The sequence below is a fragment of the Manis pentadactyla genome, chromosome 15 (assembly GCF_030020395.1).
Source record: "Manis pentadactyla isolate mManPen7 chromosome 15, mManPen7.hap1, whole genome shotgun sequence".
NCBI lineage: Eukaryota > Metazoa > Chordata > Mammalia > Pholidota > Manidae > Manis > Manis pentadactyla.
In genome coordinates, this window is record NC_080033.1 from 18,191,426 (window position 1) to 18,207,603 (window position 16,178).

At 40.2% G+C, this 16,178-nt stretch overlaps 1 pseudogene; it reads left to right on the forward strand.

Moving 5' to 3' along the window:
- LOC130680959 (NT-3 growth factor receptor-like) overlaps nt 1–10,281 on the forward strand; it is a 117,719-nt pseudogene extending 107,438 nt beyond the window's left edge.
- The last annotated feature ends 5,897 nt before the right edge of the window (nt 10,282–16,178 follow it).

A 16,178-nucleotide genomic window follows, 5' to 3' on the forward strand; every position in this document is an offset into this window, starting at 1 on the left:
CTGGAAAGTCTCCATGTATCTCCAAAGTTACTGTAGACCCTGGATTGAAACTACTGCTGTGGGCATTGTAGTCTATTTCTGCCTGTTACACTGAATGAAATTCTAGGCTCTTATTCTTTAGGGGAATGCAAATCACCTGAGATACAAGTAAAAAGTGCACTTCCTTATTGGTAATAACGAGGTAGACTAACTCGAGTCCTATCAATAGGGGATGATAGGATAAACTGGCATCGTCATGCATAATGGAGTCCTATAATAGCTACAAAAGGAGTGAGGGAACCCCGGTGGGAAAATGTAAAGTATACAACAGATGGTGAGTTACCTTTTATCTAAGAAAGTGAGGGAAACAAACATAATCTGTATTCACTGATGTTAAAAACAATAGGAGAACAAACAAAAAATGGTTGTCCCTGGGGAGGAAGAGATAAGGAGGGAGGGAGGGAGAGATGGAAGTAGAGTTCACATACCTTGTTTTCTGGCTTTGACTTTGAGACTGTGCAACAGTCTTCACATCATTATAAAGCTGCATAAAATCAAATGGGAAAGAAAAAGCAAAGCAATTCTTAATAAAAAGTGAAATGGTTTCCCTTTTGTGTGGAATCTAAAAAAAAATAAAACAAATGAACAAACACAACAAAAAACAGACTCATAAACAAATCCAAGGTAGTGCAATCCAAAGATCTCCAAGTATATGTTTTATTTCCAAAATAATTTCTTGGAATCTTTGCCTTACTCTCATATGCTTCCTGTTTCAAGGCTCAGCCTTCAGATCCTTGATGTATCTCATTGAGAGCTTGGATCATTCACTAGTATTTCTGGGGGCAGTGCCTAGGGAAGTTACTTTATCTTCTGGGAATTCAATCACAAAGGACGGAAGGGAGGATGAAGGGAGGGATGTGGCTGGTCCTCAGTGTGCATTAATTAGGACTTTTCTTAGATTAGTATGGCAGCCCATTGCTTGTCCGGCTAGGTTTTGCTCTGGGGATGTTTGTCAATGTATTTTTTTTATCAGGGAAGGATTTGACTACCACCTTTCCCAGACTGGATCTTTCCAATGTGGTTTAGGTAGCCCTGGAGGAAAATCAGTGTCGTCTAGGTGGAGCTTTCCAGAAAATATGGAAAACCTAGCATGTAAAGTCACACATAGTGAACAGATGTTGCACTTTATGTATGTACTTTTGCATTTATGGTGCTTAGGTTTTACTGTATATCGTCTCATTTTAGGCAGGGATGTTACTTAATTCCTATGTTGAAGACAAAGAAGTTGACACCCAAAGAGATTAATGGCTTGTCAAAAGTCACATCAGAACCCAGTGTTCTGGCTTCCAATTGAATGCTCTTTTTGTTGTATCACTGACCTCTTGAATTCTTCTGGAGGGATGCCCATATGAACTTCACCAACACTGGTGGTGCTGACCCATGAAAATCTAGATAAAATTTATCTTACTAGGGTCCCTGTGGCTAATTAATAAACTTCTAACACTTTTCTGCCCAAACATTAAGCTTATCAAACTTTATATCAGCACACTTGCATTTCTTTCTCTGCAAACTTGGAGATTTCAATTTGGAACATTTCTTCTGGAATATGTATAAAGTCATCATATGAGGCAAACACTAGCATCAGTTTGGAGGAATGTGTCATCTAAAAAGAATGTTCCAATATCGCCAAGGGAAATGTTCCTCTATCCTTGACTTTTTTTTTAATCAAGAAGCCAAGTACAATAAACCATCCTATTAGATTCTACCACAAACATAATTTTTCTTTAAAAAAATCATCTTTTGATATGGAACTTACATAAATGAGGCCCAATGATCCTTCCTTTTATTGGTTTTAAATTTTCAAATGCTATACATAACCATGCTAAAATGACAAATAGCATAGAAATCCATATAGTAAAAAGTGGAATTTTCACTTCAGTGCTCACTTTCATTTCCCTCTCTACAGTAGACCGCTGCTTTAATGGCTGTATTTCTAGACTTTTCTCTATGCATTTACAGTTACACATATTGCCTTTTAACATATTTGCTTATGTATACCACTTTTTATATGAATGAGAATGCTAATATATACTTTTAATGTCTTGTGTTTTTATTTAATGTATCACTTGCACATAACTCTACTATATTCCTTTTAACTGCTGCACATACATTTAATGATGAACAAATTGTCTCCCTTAAAAACAATGAAATAAACATCTTCAGCCAAGTATTTCTGCTTACATGAGCAAGTTATTTTTCGAAGACTCCTAGAATTGAAATTAGTAGGTTAAAAAGGACTAAACATCTTTAGTGTGGGCAGATTCTGCCAAGCCACCCTCAGAAAAGGCTGCCCCAATTTTAGCAATAGTATTTGAGAATAAACTCCTTACCTCACACCTTCTCAAGCAACAGATAGTATCAATCTTTTCCATTTTTCCTACATAACATTCCAAAATGTGTCTCTTTGTTGTTTTAATTGACATCTCTTCACATGTTTGTAGTTATTTGCAGCACTTCTGTGGATTATCTGTTCTTACCCTTTACTCATTTTTCTATTGGGTTGCTTTTTAAAACTAATTTAAATGAAGCACTTTATAATATATGGATTTTAATTCTTTGTTACCTATAGTGCAAATGTTTTCTCTGCCATTTGTCTTAACTATGCTTATTTTGTATTTTGCCATGCAAAAGTTCTTAGTTTATACAAGTTGTATCTCTAAATCCTATCCTTTATGGCTTCATGAACATGTGTCTTGTTTAGGAAGGACTTCCTCTCCTGAGGTTATACAAATACTTTTCTAAATTTTCTTCTAATATTATTATTGTTTTCTTTTTATCTTTAGCTCTTTAATCTATCTGGAAATGATTTTTGTATATGGTGTGACGTAGGTATCTAAGTGTACTCTTTAAATGAATAGTTCATTGTCCCAACACTTTGATTACTAACCCATAATTTCATATATTAAATTCCAATATTTATACATGAGTCTGCTTTTGGACTTTATTTATACCATTGATCAATGAAATTTGTCTATTCCTATGCCAATAACACAGTGTGTTCGTTACTGTAGTTTCACAATATGTTTTGCAATTTGATGGAGCAAATCACTCTTGTTCTATTTCAAGTATATCTTAGTTTTTATCAACTATTTACTCCTTTAGATGAATTTTGGTATCATATCAATTTCCATACATCATTCCATTGGGGCTTTCATTTAGATTGTGTCAAATTTTTAGATTAATTTGAGGGAGGAATGAGAGATGTATGATATTGAATTGGCTTATTCAAGGAAATAACATGTTTTCATGTATTCAGATCTTATGTTTTTCAATACTTTCCTTTAAACAGACCCAGTACATTTTATGTTAAGGTTAATGCCGAGGAATTTTATACATTTTTGTTACTATTATACAAACAATCTCATTTTTCATTGAATTTGTTGCTACTTATATATGGGAATAGTTAAATTTTTGTAGGTTCATTTTGTATCTGGGTAGTCGACTAAATCATATAATGGGGTCCTAATTGCTTTATAGTTACATGTTTTGAATAGTCATCACACGCAATCAATGGCAGTTTTGGCTCTTCATTTTCATTATTTCTATTTTACTTTTATTCTTTCATTATTGCATTGGCTAGGACACCTGAAGAATATTGTATAAAATCAGTGATAGAAGATTGCTTCTATCCATCATATGTTTTGTTAGTAAGTATGATATTTAGTGTGTTAAATTAAGGAAGTTACCTTCTATTACTAATGAATTAGGGCTTTTAATTAGGAAGAGGGGTTGGAAATTTTTGACATGTTTTGAAAGGATGTTTTTTCTTCTATCTCTTAATCAGTAAATAAAACAGTAGATTTCGTAAAGCTGAGGCATTCTTGTATTACTCTTATAAAATGTATTGAGTTATAATATGGAATTCTTGTGATATATCATTAATTCAATATGCTAATATTTGATTCATATTTGGAGACAATGTTCCTAACAGTTTTACACATAGATAGATAAAATACCTTTATCTCTATTCATATGTTTAAGGCTATATGCTAAGTTTGACTGATTTTATCATCAAGGACCTTCAAACCACAGAGAGTTTCTTAGGAAAGTTGCTGGTTTTTGGTTTTTGTTTTGCTTTGGAAAAGTATACAGAAGATAGAAAATTTTAGTAGAACCTACCCATGAAACCTTATGGACCTTGTACTTTTTTAATGTATAGATTTTTTACTAGGAGTGTAATTGTTTTGTGTTCAAATTTTCTACTTAACTTCTTCCATTAATATTTTCTAATAAATCAGTTACAACACTACATTTACAAATTTGTTGTTGTAATATTTTTAGCATTTTACATTTGTTTCCTGTATGTCTCTTATTAACTTTGCCAAACATTTATATTACTTTGAAAGAACTAGTAACTGGTTACATAGATACAGTCTGCTTTTTATTTCTTCCTTTTGGTTGCTTGTTTTACTTGGCTTTGTTTTACATCGCTTCCTCATTTTATCTTTATTGTTTATTTCTTCTTGATTTCTATAAATTTGTCCTGTTGGTCATTTAGCTTTTTTGTTGAATCCTTAATTTAATTCTATTTTTACCTATTTTTAAAGTAAGTGCTCAAATGCTGTAATTCCCCCAAATTACTTATCTATAGTCCATAGATTTCCATGAATAAGACTTTAATTATTATTGTAATAAATAGCTCTACATTTTATTTCAATTATTTTCTTTACCAAATAATTTTTTAATTGCCCAAAGAAAACCTTTTAAAAATTATCCTTTTGTTGTTCATTTCTATTATACTTTATTTGGTACAGAAAAGTTTCTTATTTTTATCTTTACTTTGTTTTTCTCTTAGAACTTCAGATTTCCTTTGAGGTATAATATATTATTGGTTTTTATAAATATTTTTAGATGTTGAAAATAATGTGTAGCTCTTTAGGGAGGCCAAAAGACACATCACAACACTCATATCCATCAATTAAAACTCATTTTATTTTTAAAATGGATATTCATTTTTGTTGTCTTCTTTATCTGTCAATTTGTAAAAGAATTATAGCTTTGTCAGTTCCCTTTTATTTATAACCTGTTTTTACTCTTTATATGTTTCTGTTATTGTGTTAATTAAGCATAAAAGTTCTTGATTATCATAGTGGTGAATTTTGCCAACTTCAAGTATGACATAAACCACTGTGTCTCCATTTAGTGTTTGACATTCTGATTTTTTTTCTGTATACATTCAATTTTTAATATTTTATATTTAATTGTATAAGTTACATATTGAGTGTATAAATTGAATATATGTTAAATTTTCCTTTTATCATTGTATTTTTGTATTCTTTCATTTTCAATATTTTCTAATTTTTCTTACATGTCTTTTCTAAATAACATGCATCTTGATTTTTTAACGTAAATTTTTCCTTTATTTAAGGAATATTTATTTAACGTATATTTAAGAAGTAGTATAATCTTTTTGTGCTTATTGTCTATAGTGATTTTATTTAAACTTATTTTTCATTTTGTGCTTTCTATTCACCATTATCCCCCTCCTTCTTTTTGATATTGGTTAGAGATTTTTGGTTCTATTTTCCCAAAACCGGTTTGGAAGCTATATGTGCTATTTCTATTCATCTGGAAGCTATTTTAGTATTTTATCAAGCACATTTAAATTTAAATTATTACTATCAACACTACCATCTGTAAGCCCCCTTCCCTTCCCTTTTTCTAGAAGAGAGATCCTTTCTAGGCTTTTAATTATTTCTCTACCTTCTCGCCTATATACTTACGGTTGAAATTATCTGGAAATTTCATTCCAGATAAGTATTACTAATGGTAGCAATGTAGCTCTATTAGCATTATTAGTATTATTATTTAGTTTATATCTGTTTTATAGAGAGCCTTTATTAGAGTTATTGTGTTACATTAAACTACCAAATTACCAACCATTATTTAGATTTAAATTGCATTTTTGCAGCTTATTTGCTCTGCCCAGTTCGTTAAGTTCCAAGTCATTGTATATCTTAGGTTCTTTTTTCTGTGTTTCTGGAATGCATCCTCAACAAATCTTTGCTCCTTTATTTTCTGAAAGGCTCTGAGTGGTAAACTTTCGGAATCTTTGCTCTTCTGAAAGAAACATCTTTGTCTTTCTACTTGATACAGAACTGTTTTGATTATAAAATCCCAAGTTGAGAGGAATTGCTGTACATCTGCATTATCACATATCTTCTAAAATATTTCAAGATAAGGCAAACATAATTTCCCTTTTTAGAAGCAAGACTGCCCAACTCCCAACTAGTCATTCTTTCTTAAGTGTTCATTATTATTCCTCCAATTGGCCCACCATAGAAACGAGAACTTCTGAGTAATAGCTCATCAGGACATTTAGAGAGAGCTCTTCATAGCAACAGTAAGGGCCTTTCTAATGACAAATCTCATGAATGAGTTAGAAGTTCCAATTTCTGATGCTCTGCTTACTAATGATGCCTTTAGTCCCTGAGTCCTACAACATGTGTGAATTTTCTTCTACCAATGCTAATACCACTAACCTGCTGGGCAGTGAGGATTCCCCTAATGCTTCCTCAGGAAAGGGTACCTTGACTGTCAGTCATTTCCTCATGTCCTTGGCTATTAGATCTGTAGGCCCATGGATGGGTCTCCTTAGGCTTTTTTAAAAGACACTCTCCTCACTGCCTCTAAGGAAAGGAGTTAATAGAATAGAGCTATTTACTTGTTGGTTTGATCTTTCAGCTTGATGGCTTTACAGACCCCATTTACATTACATTACACAGGAAAAAGTGGCGTAGGCCTAAAAGGACTGCTTTGAAAGGGAGCAGAGGAACCTTTGCTAAGGGAGAGATAAAATTCAGAGACTGCTATGGACTTTTATGGATTTATACCGTTAAACACCAGTTTCTCTCACTGCTTGGGAATTACCCTGCTAATCACCTCCTGTAAGAAATCTGATCTGTGAGATAAGAGGTCGGGGATCATCTGCATCTTTCGCATAGGCAGCAGCCTAGCTGGAGGTTCACTCAGCGCCATAGGATCAATCAGCCAGAGCTGAGATCTAAGGACCACGGTCTACTGATCCAGTCCGCCCTCGGAGTCCGCCGATTAGGATAGGAAAGTAGGAAATTGGCTCAGCCACTCCCCGATATTCCTGTTGGTCCAGAGGCGGGGGATCAAGGAGCGGCAGACACCGGGAAACCTTTCACCCGAGACTTAAGACTGGTAGCCGCCGCTAATCGTCTTTTAAGTGACTAACAGGTGCCCAGACACATTTTATGAGATAAAGAGTGCAGCATTAAGTCAGGAATAAGAGCGAAGCGTGGGTCTCCTACCTTGTGGGCATGAGCATCAGGTTCCGTGAGATTGATGAAGTTAGAAGAGAGTTAGGGACACCCCCTGCCTCACTCAGAGGCCAGGGCAGGCTGAAGAAGCAGGTTGGAAGTCAGAGACAGAGAGAGAGAGGCACTCCTCACGGATACCCAGTCGGACTGTAGGGGTCTGATTCCAGACACGCGGGCCTTTCAGAAGCCGCTGAAGTGCAGCCTCAGCCTAGAGTCTCGCAGTTGCCCACAGCCTTCCTCGGTCCCTCGCATCCAACGAGAGGCCTCTGAAAGGGAATCCTGGCCTCCGCTCAGCTGACTTTCCCAGCTCCCAAGGGAGACAGGGCATCCACTGAGGGAGACGCAGGGGAAACTGTCGCTCGAGACTTTGAGATCGGCAGCTGGGCCCATCCCATTTAAGTGGCTGACGAGCACCCATGTTGTGTGCCACAGACGGCTCCCTTCTATAAGGACAGTGAAAGAAAAGGCAGGCTTAGATGCTGATACTCACCTCTGAGGTTATCCCGGGCGAGCCCCTAAAAAGGGGGAGTTTGTAAAGGTTGCAAAGCGAGAGTGATCAAGTTACATAAAGACTAGATAGGCAAAGGAATAGCATCGCCCTGTCCATGAGCTTTCTTAAGATCTCTCATAACATTAACCCAATTAGTTTGAGGGTTCCCTGCGGTGGCAACCAATAACAATATTTTTAAATGTATTTATGCAATTGGGCAAAATCCCTCTTAGAAGTTTTCACTCCTGATGTTTTTAGGAGGGCACAGAGTAATTTTAAATAGTCCTCTGGTTAGCTGCTTTGGTCTGTTTGGCCCATTATAGTGTCCCTGATGTCTCGATCCTGTCCCTACGTGCGATTTCTTGGGAGTCTTACCGGATCGACGATCTTTGGAGCTGCCCGCTGTGCTTGTCAAGGATCGCCCGAGCAGAGCTTCCCTGCTCTGAGTTTCAACGGTCCCTGTTCAGGCGCCACTTGCCGGTCCCCTCCCTGCCACTAAGCCGCAGACAAGGGAGGAGACCCGATGAGTTGTTGAAGACCTGAAAGGGTCAGCCAGGGGGCTCAAGGCATAACAGCTCAAGAGCAATGCTGAGAAGACACTCCTCATGTTTATTGAGCAAATGAACTTACAATGAACTCAAACATCATTATCTGGCCTTGAGTCTAGCCCAAGGTCGCGACGCTTCTCAAGGATACCAAACTGTGTGAAGATGGCTCCGAGCCATGAGAACTGCTTTGGTTCCCATCACTCAGTCCTTGATTACACATCAACAGAGTGTGTGGGAAAAACAGTCAAGTGATGTGTGCTTATACATTTGATTTCTACCTTGAATTATGTATCAACCCCATCAATCCCACAGGGGGGAACCTAGTAACCACAATATTGCTCATGTGATTGTATATTAATACCAAAATAATAAAAAAGGTGGAACACAACTCCTTCCTCCTTAAGTGACTTCCTGTACAGTATGGGGAGGAAGACTGAGTTGAGGGTGGAAAAACCTGACAAGCGTCGCCAGCCAGGTGGCTGAGGCTCACACCAGCAGGGATGAATCATCACATTGATACATGCACCCTTGATAACATGTGATGACAGTGACCCTTCTCCTCTATGGTCTTCCAGTTTAATCATAAGAAAAACACACAATTCCAACTGAGGCACAATCTCCAAAATACCTGACCAGGACGTCTCAAAGCCGTCAAGGCATCCGAAACAAGGAAAGCCTGAGAAACTGTCACAGCTGTCAGAAAACAGCATAAAACCTAAATGTGATTTACTCCCACCAGGAGGTTTAAAATTTTAACAGTGAGGTATTAACAAAGGGCCACGCGGTGGAAGCTGCTCAGGCTGAGAGTCGGGTGGGAATTGATAAGGGCCTGGCTATACCTGGCTGAGGTTTTTAAATGTACCAATAAGAAAGATGCAACTGGCTTAGGTGACGTCCGGGAAAGAATGTGAACCCTGCAGTACTCAGCCAATGAGGAACCAGGGGAGGGACTCGCGCACTAGGAGGTAAATTACTGTCGCCAAACTCCCCAGGTGTGCCTGCCCTCGAGACACCCAATCCTGCAAGAATGACATTAAAGCCTCGCTCCACTGTCCTCTTTTTCTCCCTGTTCACTTACTGAATTTGGACCAGTGAGTGGGTTTCTCACAGTGTGACCCATCAGTAAGTCTGAGGCGCATCCCTAATCCCTGAGTTTCTGTCCCTCTTTATGGCTACCCAGCCCAGGCCACCGTCGTCTCTGAAAGCCTCTGTCACCTCTCCAGGCTTGCCGTCTTGCCTCCTGCAACCTCGGCACAGCAGCCACAGAGCTTTTAACCCTCCACTAGTTCCCGTGGCAGAGTCAGCACTTGCCATGCCGTGGCCTGGAATACAGACCGTGGCCTCAGCAGCCTCCTCCGGGTGGCCTTCCCTGGCCGTCCCCCTAACGCCATCTGCCACACCCTGGTCACTCTTTAGGATTTGAGCCCCTGCCTTATTTTCCTCCTGTCACCTTGTGGTGGACGCAAGGGCTGCTGACCCAGTAGCCACTCATGCTTCCTCTTCTTTTCCTGGCAGACAGAATTTCCACTTTGGTCAGGTGGCAGGAAACCTGAGGAAACATGCTGGTTTCCCCTGGTCCTGAGGAGACCTTGGATATCGGGATGACTGCGGCCATAGCCCTTCCTACTGCCAGGGATCAGTTTAGAAGAAGCATGGGCCCCAGTCCTGACCAATGGACCCAGAGGCATTCTTCTGGAGACCGTTACAAGCTCTCCCCGCTCTTAAAAAGGACAAGACGAAGGAGGGAGGAACGTGCTTTTTCCTGTGCCCTCTGGTTTGAACCTCGGGGCAGGAGGAGGTGATCCTCGTCCCCGCTGCAATCCGCACGCTCAGCTGGCCGCTGCTGGGAGACCCTGACTTCACCCCGGACACAGTGGAACCACCGTCATGTACTGACTGCTGGTCACTACGCTGCTGACTCTTCTGTCCTTATGGCCTAAAGCAATAGCTAAAACCACCTCTTTGCTTATTTATTCCTGCTGCTCTCCTGCTCCTAAAATGTGAGCTCCCTGAGGGGAGCACCTGGGTCCCTCCTGTGTCGCTGTGTGCCCGCTGCATGGACTGGGCGCTGACACACACTGCAGTGGGCACCTAAGGGCCGGCTCCCGGAATGTATGGGGACCAGGCCCCTCCAGGGCGGAGACTAAGCTCACTCATTTCTGCGGCGCTGGCGAGTGGCAGGAGCCCTAAAGCCTTTGTTGGCTTTAGGCCAGAGAACAGGCCAGAGAAGCCAGAAGATAGCTACTTAACAACATAATTTAATAAGATTTACAAATTGACTTGTACAAAAAAAACTTAAGAATGTACAAAGTCATTGCCACACTAGTGGCTAAATGCAGAGGGCACGGTCTCCTGATGAGGAGTCTGACATGTTGGGAGATCCAGAAGTATTTTCCCACTGGGTGTCCACACCTCGGCCTTCTCTAACAGATGTAACGAAACCCCAAAATTGAGGCGAAGATTGGTGAGGACTCAGATCTAACATGTTTCCCCACACAAGGCTCCCTGCTCCAGAGAATAGAAGGGGAAAGGCTATTGACCTAAAGAGAACGGAGCCTCTGGCACCAGCTGGCAAGGATGTCACAGTGTCCGACGATGGCGGCACTCTGCCTGTTGATGGCCAATGCCCGCTGTGTTTGCAAGCTGGGCTGGTCAGTGGGGGGGCAGGGGGGTGGGGGTGGAGGCAGAGGGATGCCCTGAACACCTCAGGGAGGCTGAAGGGAGAGGTGACGGCCCGAGGTCCTCATCCCGATGACGTGCTGCCTGGCCCCGGCTCATGGCCCAAATCACCCCTGCAAGGGGCCCATGTCAGCCCCCATCTCCCCTTCCTCCTCCTCCTTCTCCTCCTCTTGGAGCAGGAAGGCCTTTGCTGGTCTCTCCGCCCTTACAGTTTGTTCCATGGGGTCCTGAAGCCGGTGCTGCCTCATGTGGGCATTTCGACTCTGGATCTTGTCAAACACCCTGCAGAGTCAGCAGAGGACACGGGTCAGAGCAAGGGGAAGGTGGGCCGAGGGCCCAAAGGGACAAAGGGCAGGCTGTGCGGGTGCATCTGGGGACAGGGCTGGTGCCCACCTCTCACACTCTCTGCAGGGAAAAGTGCCTCGGCCCTGTACGCTCCCCGGAGGCTCAGGGGTCTGCTTGGGACCAGCATTTGGGCTTGTGTTGATGACGGATTCTCCCCTGCATCTCTTCGTCTTCATCTTCAACTCAGGGGTTGGATGACCTTTGGGTCTCTTCTGAGGACTGCAAGTGGCCTGTAGAAGGGGCAGAAATGACATCAGGGTGCCGACCTTCCACCCTTCTAAGGGAAATGCTCTCCTCTGTAGAGGCACCCTTTCCCACCCCAACCTGGGTGATCAGTAGCTATCCATACCAGCACTGAACTCCAGTGAAACCCCCTTGCCCAAGAATCCCCTACCTTTGTTTCTGTTCTGTCTGCCTCGTCCAGCTTTCTTTTGACCCCATTTCCCAGGCCTGGGGCCCGAACATAGGCAAACCTGATCTTTCTTTTCCAGGTGTAGTAATACTCTACACACTGGGCCACTGTCTTTGTCTGGACCTGGTGAAAGAAAACAGCAGTGGGCTTTGGGCACTGCCTCACACACCCCCTCGCCGTGGGGCTAGGCACTTTCTGAAAGCTCTCCTGGAATGTCTCTCCTCTTGGGCTTGGCACAACCCTGTGCTACAAGGAGCACAGAAGCACAGAGTCCTGCTGGTGATGAGGGGCTCAGGGTGAAGCCACCGTAGCCAGCACCATCCAAGCTCTGCATGCTCTCTGAGCCCCAAGTCAATCCCGGGAGTCCCTCCCTACAGGAAGGGGTACACGAGGGCTCCCTACACAGGTGCTCACTGTGACATCAGGCCTAATGGCTATGCATTTACCACCTGGGACTCCCTGCAGCAGGATGCCCTCATCAGCAGGTACCACAAAGCCTTTGCAACAGCCAGGCAGAGCCCTACAGCACAGAGATAAGGGGCCCACGAGAGGAGGGGGTTTTGAGGGCACAGTCTGATCCTAGGGCATTCAGATCTCACCATGTGCTCTCCCTCCACTAAGAATGGACACCATTAATAATAACTTCTGTAAAAACAAAATGGAACAGGAAAATTTAATTGCTCTAGGAAGACGATTTCTCAGGAAAATTAAATTGGCCAGTTAAGATGTGGGGCTCACTTCAGAAAATACTTTCTCCATGTGAAATGTTTTCAGCTCTGTATGTCTTCAAAGACTAGGAGCCAAAGTAGTAAATCCTCTGCCTAAGAAATATCACTCAGTTAGAAGAAAAAAAAAGAAGTTGGACTCTGCTTCCAAACAAGATGGAGCAACAGGAGCTACATTGACCTTCCCATTCAAAACAATGAGAAGAAACAGTCAAAATGTCTGAAATAATGTTTGCTAAGATGCTAGGAAAGCCAAGAAAATGTCTTTCTGAGAGACAGAAAATAAGCTACAACTGTGCCAACACACTACACCTTGGGAGAGTTTCCAGGCCATGGCCTGGGGAGAGGGGTCTGGGCAGAGCCCGGTGGGTTTCCTGAGCTGAGATGGGAGGGAGGGTTCTGGGAGAACAAGGCGGTGAGAGTTCACAGGACAAGGCAGGACAGGGAAGAGCTGCTCAGAGGAAAATTCCAGAGATCTGGAGGGCGCTCCCCTCCAGCATTCAGCAACGTGCTGACCAGCATGTGCGTATGAGGTGGCCCAAAACTGGGTAAAGAACCACCTGAAAGAATTAGATGAAAAGGCACCTCACACAGGGCCAGGAATAGCACCTGGTTTCCACCCGCTGGGGTGGGAAAAAACTCATAGTTCATGGGACATTGATAGAGAAATGAGGAGGGTTTTGCCTCCGTAATGAGGAATAATCAGCCTTAGACAAAAATGGTCTAATTTAAACAAATCCAAAACCAGTACCCAAAAGGAACAAGCTGTTTTCAAGTAACCATGTATCAGAACAAAGTTCAAGAATACTTACTAAGAATACAAAAATATTCAGCACTCAACAAGCTATAATTCACAATGCCAGGAATCCACTGAAAAATTACCAGGCATAGAAAGCAGGAAAATGTGACATATAATGGGAAAAAAATCAATCCATCAAAATCAACCCAGAATGGGCACAGATGTTAGAATTAGCAGGAAAAGGTACTAAAAGTCATTATAATTGTACATTATATGTTGAAAAAGTTAAGTAGAGACATGGGACACTAATGAGACCCAAAAAGAACTCCTAGATATTAAAATTACAATGTCTGAGATGAAAACTACACTGCAGATTAGATACTGCAGAAGAAAGGATTACTGAACTTAGACACATAGCAATAAAAATCATCCAAAATGAAACACACAGAGAAAAGAAGAATCAGTCGAAATGAAAAGAGCATCGGTGACTCCCGGACAACTGCAGGAAGCCCAGCACCCACTAAGTGGAGCCCCCAAAGGAGAAGGGGGGATGCAAGAAATGTTTGAAGAAACAAGACTGAATTTCCCCAAATGTAAGGAAAACTATAAACCCACAGATACCAGAAGCTCAACAAACTGCAAGCACAAGAAAGAAAAATGAAGAAAGCACACCAAAGCCCATCATAATAAAATTGCTCAAAGCCAGTGATAAAGGGAAATTCTGACAAATATCCAGCCAGAAAAAAAAAGACATGTTATATGGAGAGGACCAAAGACACAGAAATCTGGAGATTTCTTATGAAAAATAATAAAAGCCAGAAGAAAGCAAATTACCTCTTTAAATTACAGAGAAAAGACCTGTCAAGCTAGAATTCCACACTTAACAAAGATGTCTTTTAGAAATGAAGGCCAAATAAAGGTTCTTTTTTAGCTATACAGAAGCTGGAAAAATTCATTATTGGCAAATCTGCACTTTAAGAAATGTTAAATGACTTACATTTATTTCCTTCTGGAAAATGATACCAGATGGAAATATGCATCTACATAAAGGAATGCGGAGCAATGAAAATGTAAGTACATGGGTAACTATATAAGACATTTTATTATTTAAAGCTATCTACAAATAATTTACCATTTAAACAAAAATATCAACAATGTATAGTGGGGTTTACAACATATGTAAAATGAAATGCATAACAACAATTGTATAAAGGCCAGGAGGAGAAATGTAAGTACACTACTGGAAGGTTTTCATTCTGCACATGAAATGCTATCAAATCACTTGAAGGGAGACTGTGGTAAGTTAATGATGCATACTATTAACCCTAAAGCAACCATCAAAATAATAAAATACAGTTATAGCCAACAAGCTGACAAAGGAGATAAAACAGAATCCTACAATTTACTACATTAATTTTTTCTGCCAAAAGAAGGCAGAAAAAGTGGAAAGGGGAAACAAACAACAGATGGGACAAATAGAAAACAAAGAGCAAGATGATGGACTTAAACCTAACCATTCAATAACAACATTAAGTGTGAATGTTCTAAACACCCTAATTTAAAAGGCTGAATATTTAATAGGAAATAAAAAAGCAACACTGAACACATGTTATTTATAAGAACACACTTTAGCTGTAAAGGCTAAATAGTTTAAAAGTGAGATTAACAAAATGATATAGCATGCTAGCACCCATTTTTAAGAAAGCTGGAGAGGTTGGATATACTAATATCAGAAAAAAGTAGATTTCAGAGCAAATAGTACTTCTAGAGATAAAGTAAATAATTTCATAATGATAAAAGGGTCAATTAATCAAGAAGACATAAGAATCCTAAAAGTTCATATGTCTACACCAGGGCTTCAAAATATATGAAGCAAAAAATTATAGAACTTTGGGGAAAAATAGACCCACAATTATAGGAAAACATTTTAATATCCCATTCTCAACAATTGCTGGAACAATTAGACAGTAAAAGGGTGGAAGACCTAAACCACACTCTGAGCCACAACGAACTCTCATTTATAGAGCTCCACTCACACACAGCAGGTACACCTCCTTCAAGTGTACGAAGAACACTTACCAAGAGGTAAACCATGTTCTGGACTATAAAAAAGGGTCAATAAATTTAAAAGGATTCAAGTCATGCAAAGTATTTCTCTGGTCACAATGGCATTAACTGAAAAATCAGTTAACTGAAGAACTATGCAAAATCCTCAAATATTTGGAGACTAACACACTTCTAAATATTCATACTTCAAAAAATAAATCAAAAGGGAGATGAAAAAGTATTTTGAATTGAATAAAAATGAAAACCCAAAATAAGAAAACTTATCAAAGAAGTACTTTGAGGGAAACTTACAGCACTACAAACCCATGTTTGGGAGGAAGAAAGGTCTGAAATCAATGAGCTCAGCTTCCATTTTCAGAAACTAGTAAAAGAAGAGCAATTTAAACACAAAGCAAACAGAAGAAACTGCAGAATAAATAAACCAAATAGAGAAAAACCAGGAAGCCAAAACTGGCTTTTTGAGAAAATCAGTAAAATTGATAAGCCTTTAGTCAGATCAGAATAAAAAGATATATTACCGATACCAGGAATGAGAGAGGGGCTATCACTATAGTCTATAAATTCAAAAAGGAGAATATAAGAATATAATAAACAACTTTATGCTAATACATCAGACAACTTAGAAGAAATGTACAAAAGTCCTTGAAAGATAAAAACTACCAAGGTTCACTAAAAAGGACATTGATAACCTGAGTAGCCATATATCTATCAAATAAGTTGAATTTGCACTTCAAACCCTCCCCACAAAGAAAGCTGCAGGCCCAAATATTTAAGGAAGGAAGAAATAATCCAATTCTAAACAAACTCTTCCCCAAAAAAATTGAAGTAGAGGGAACACTTCTGAACTC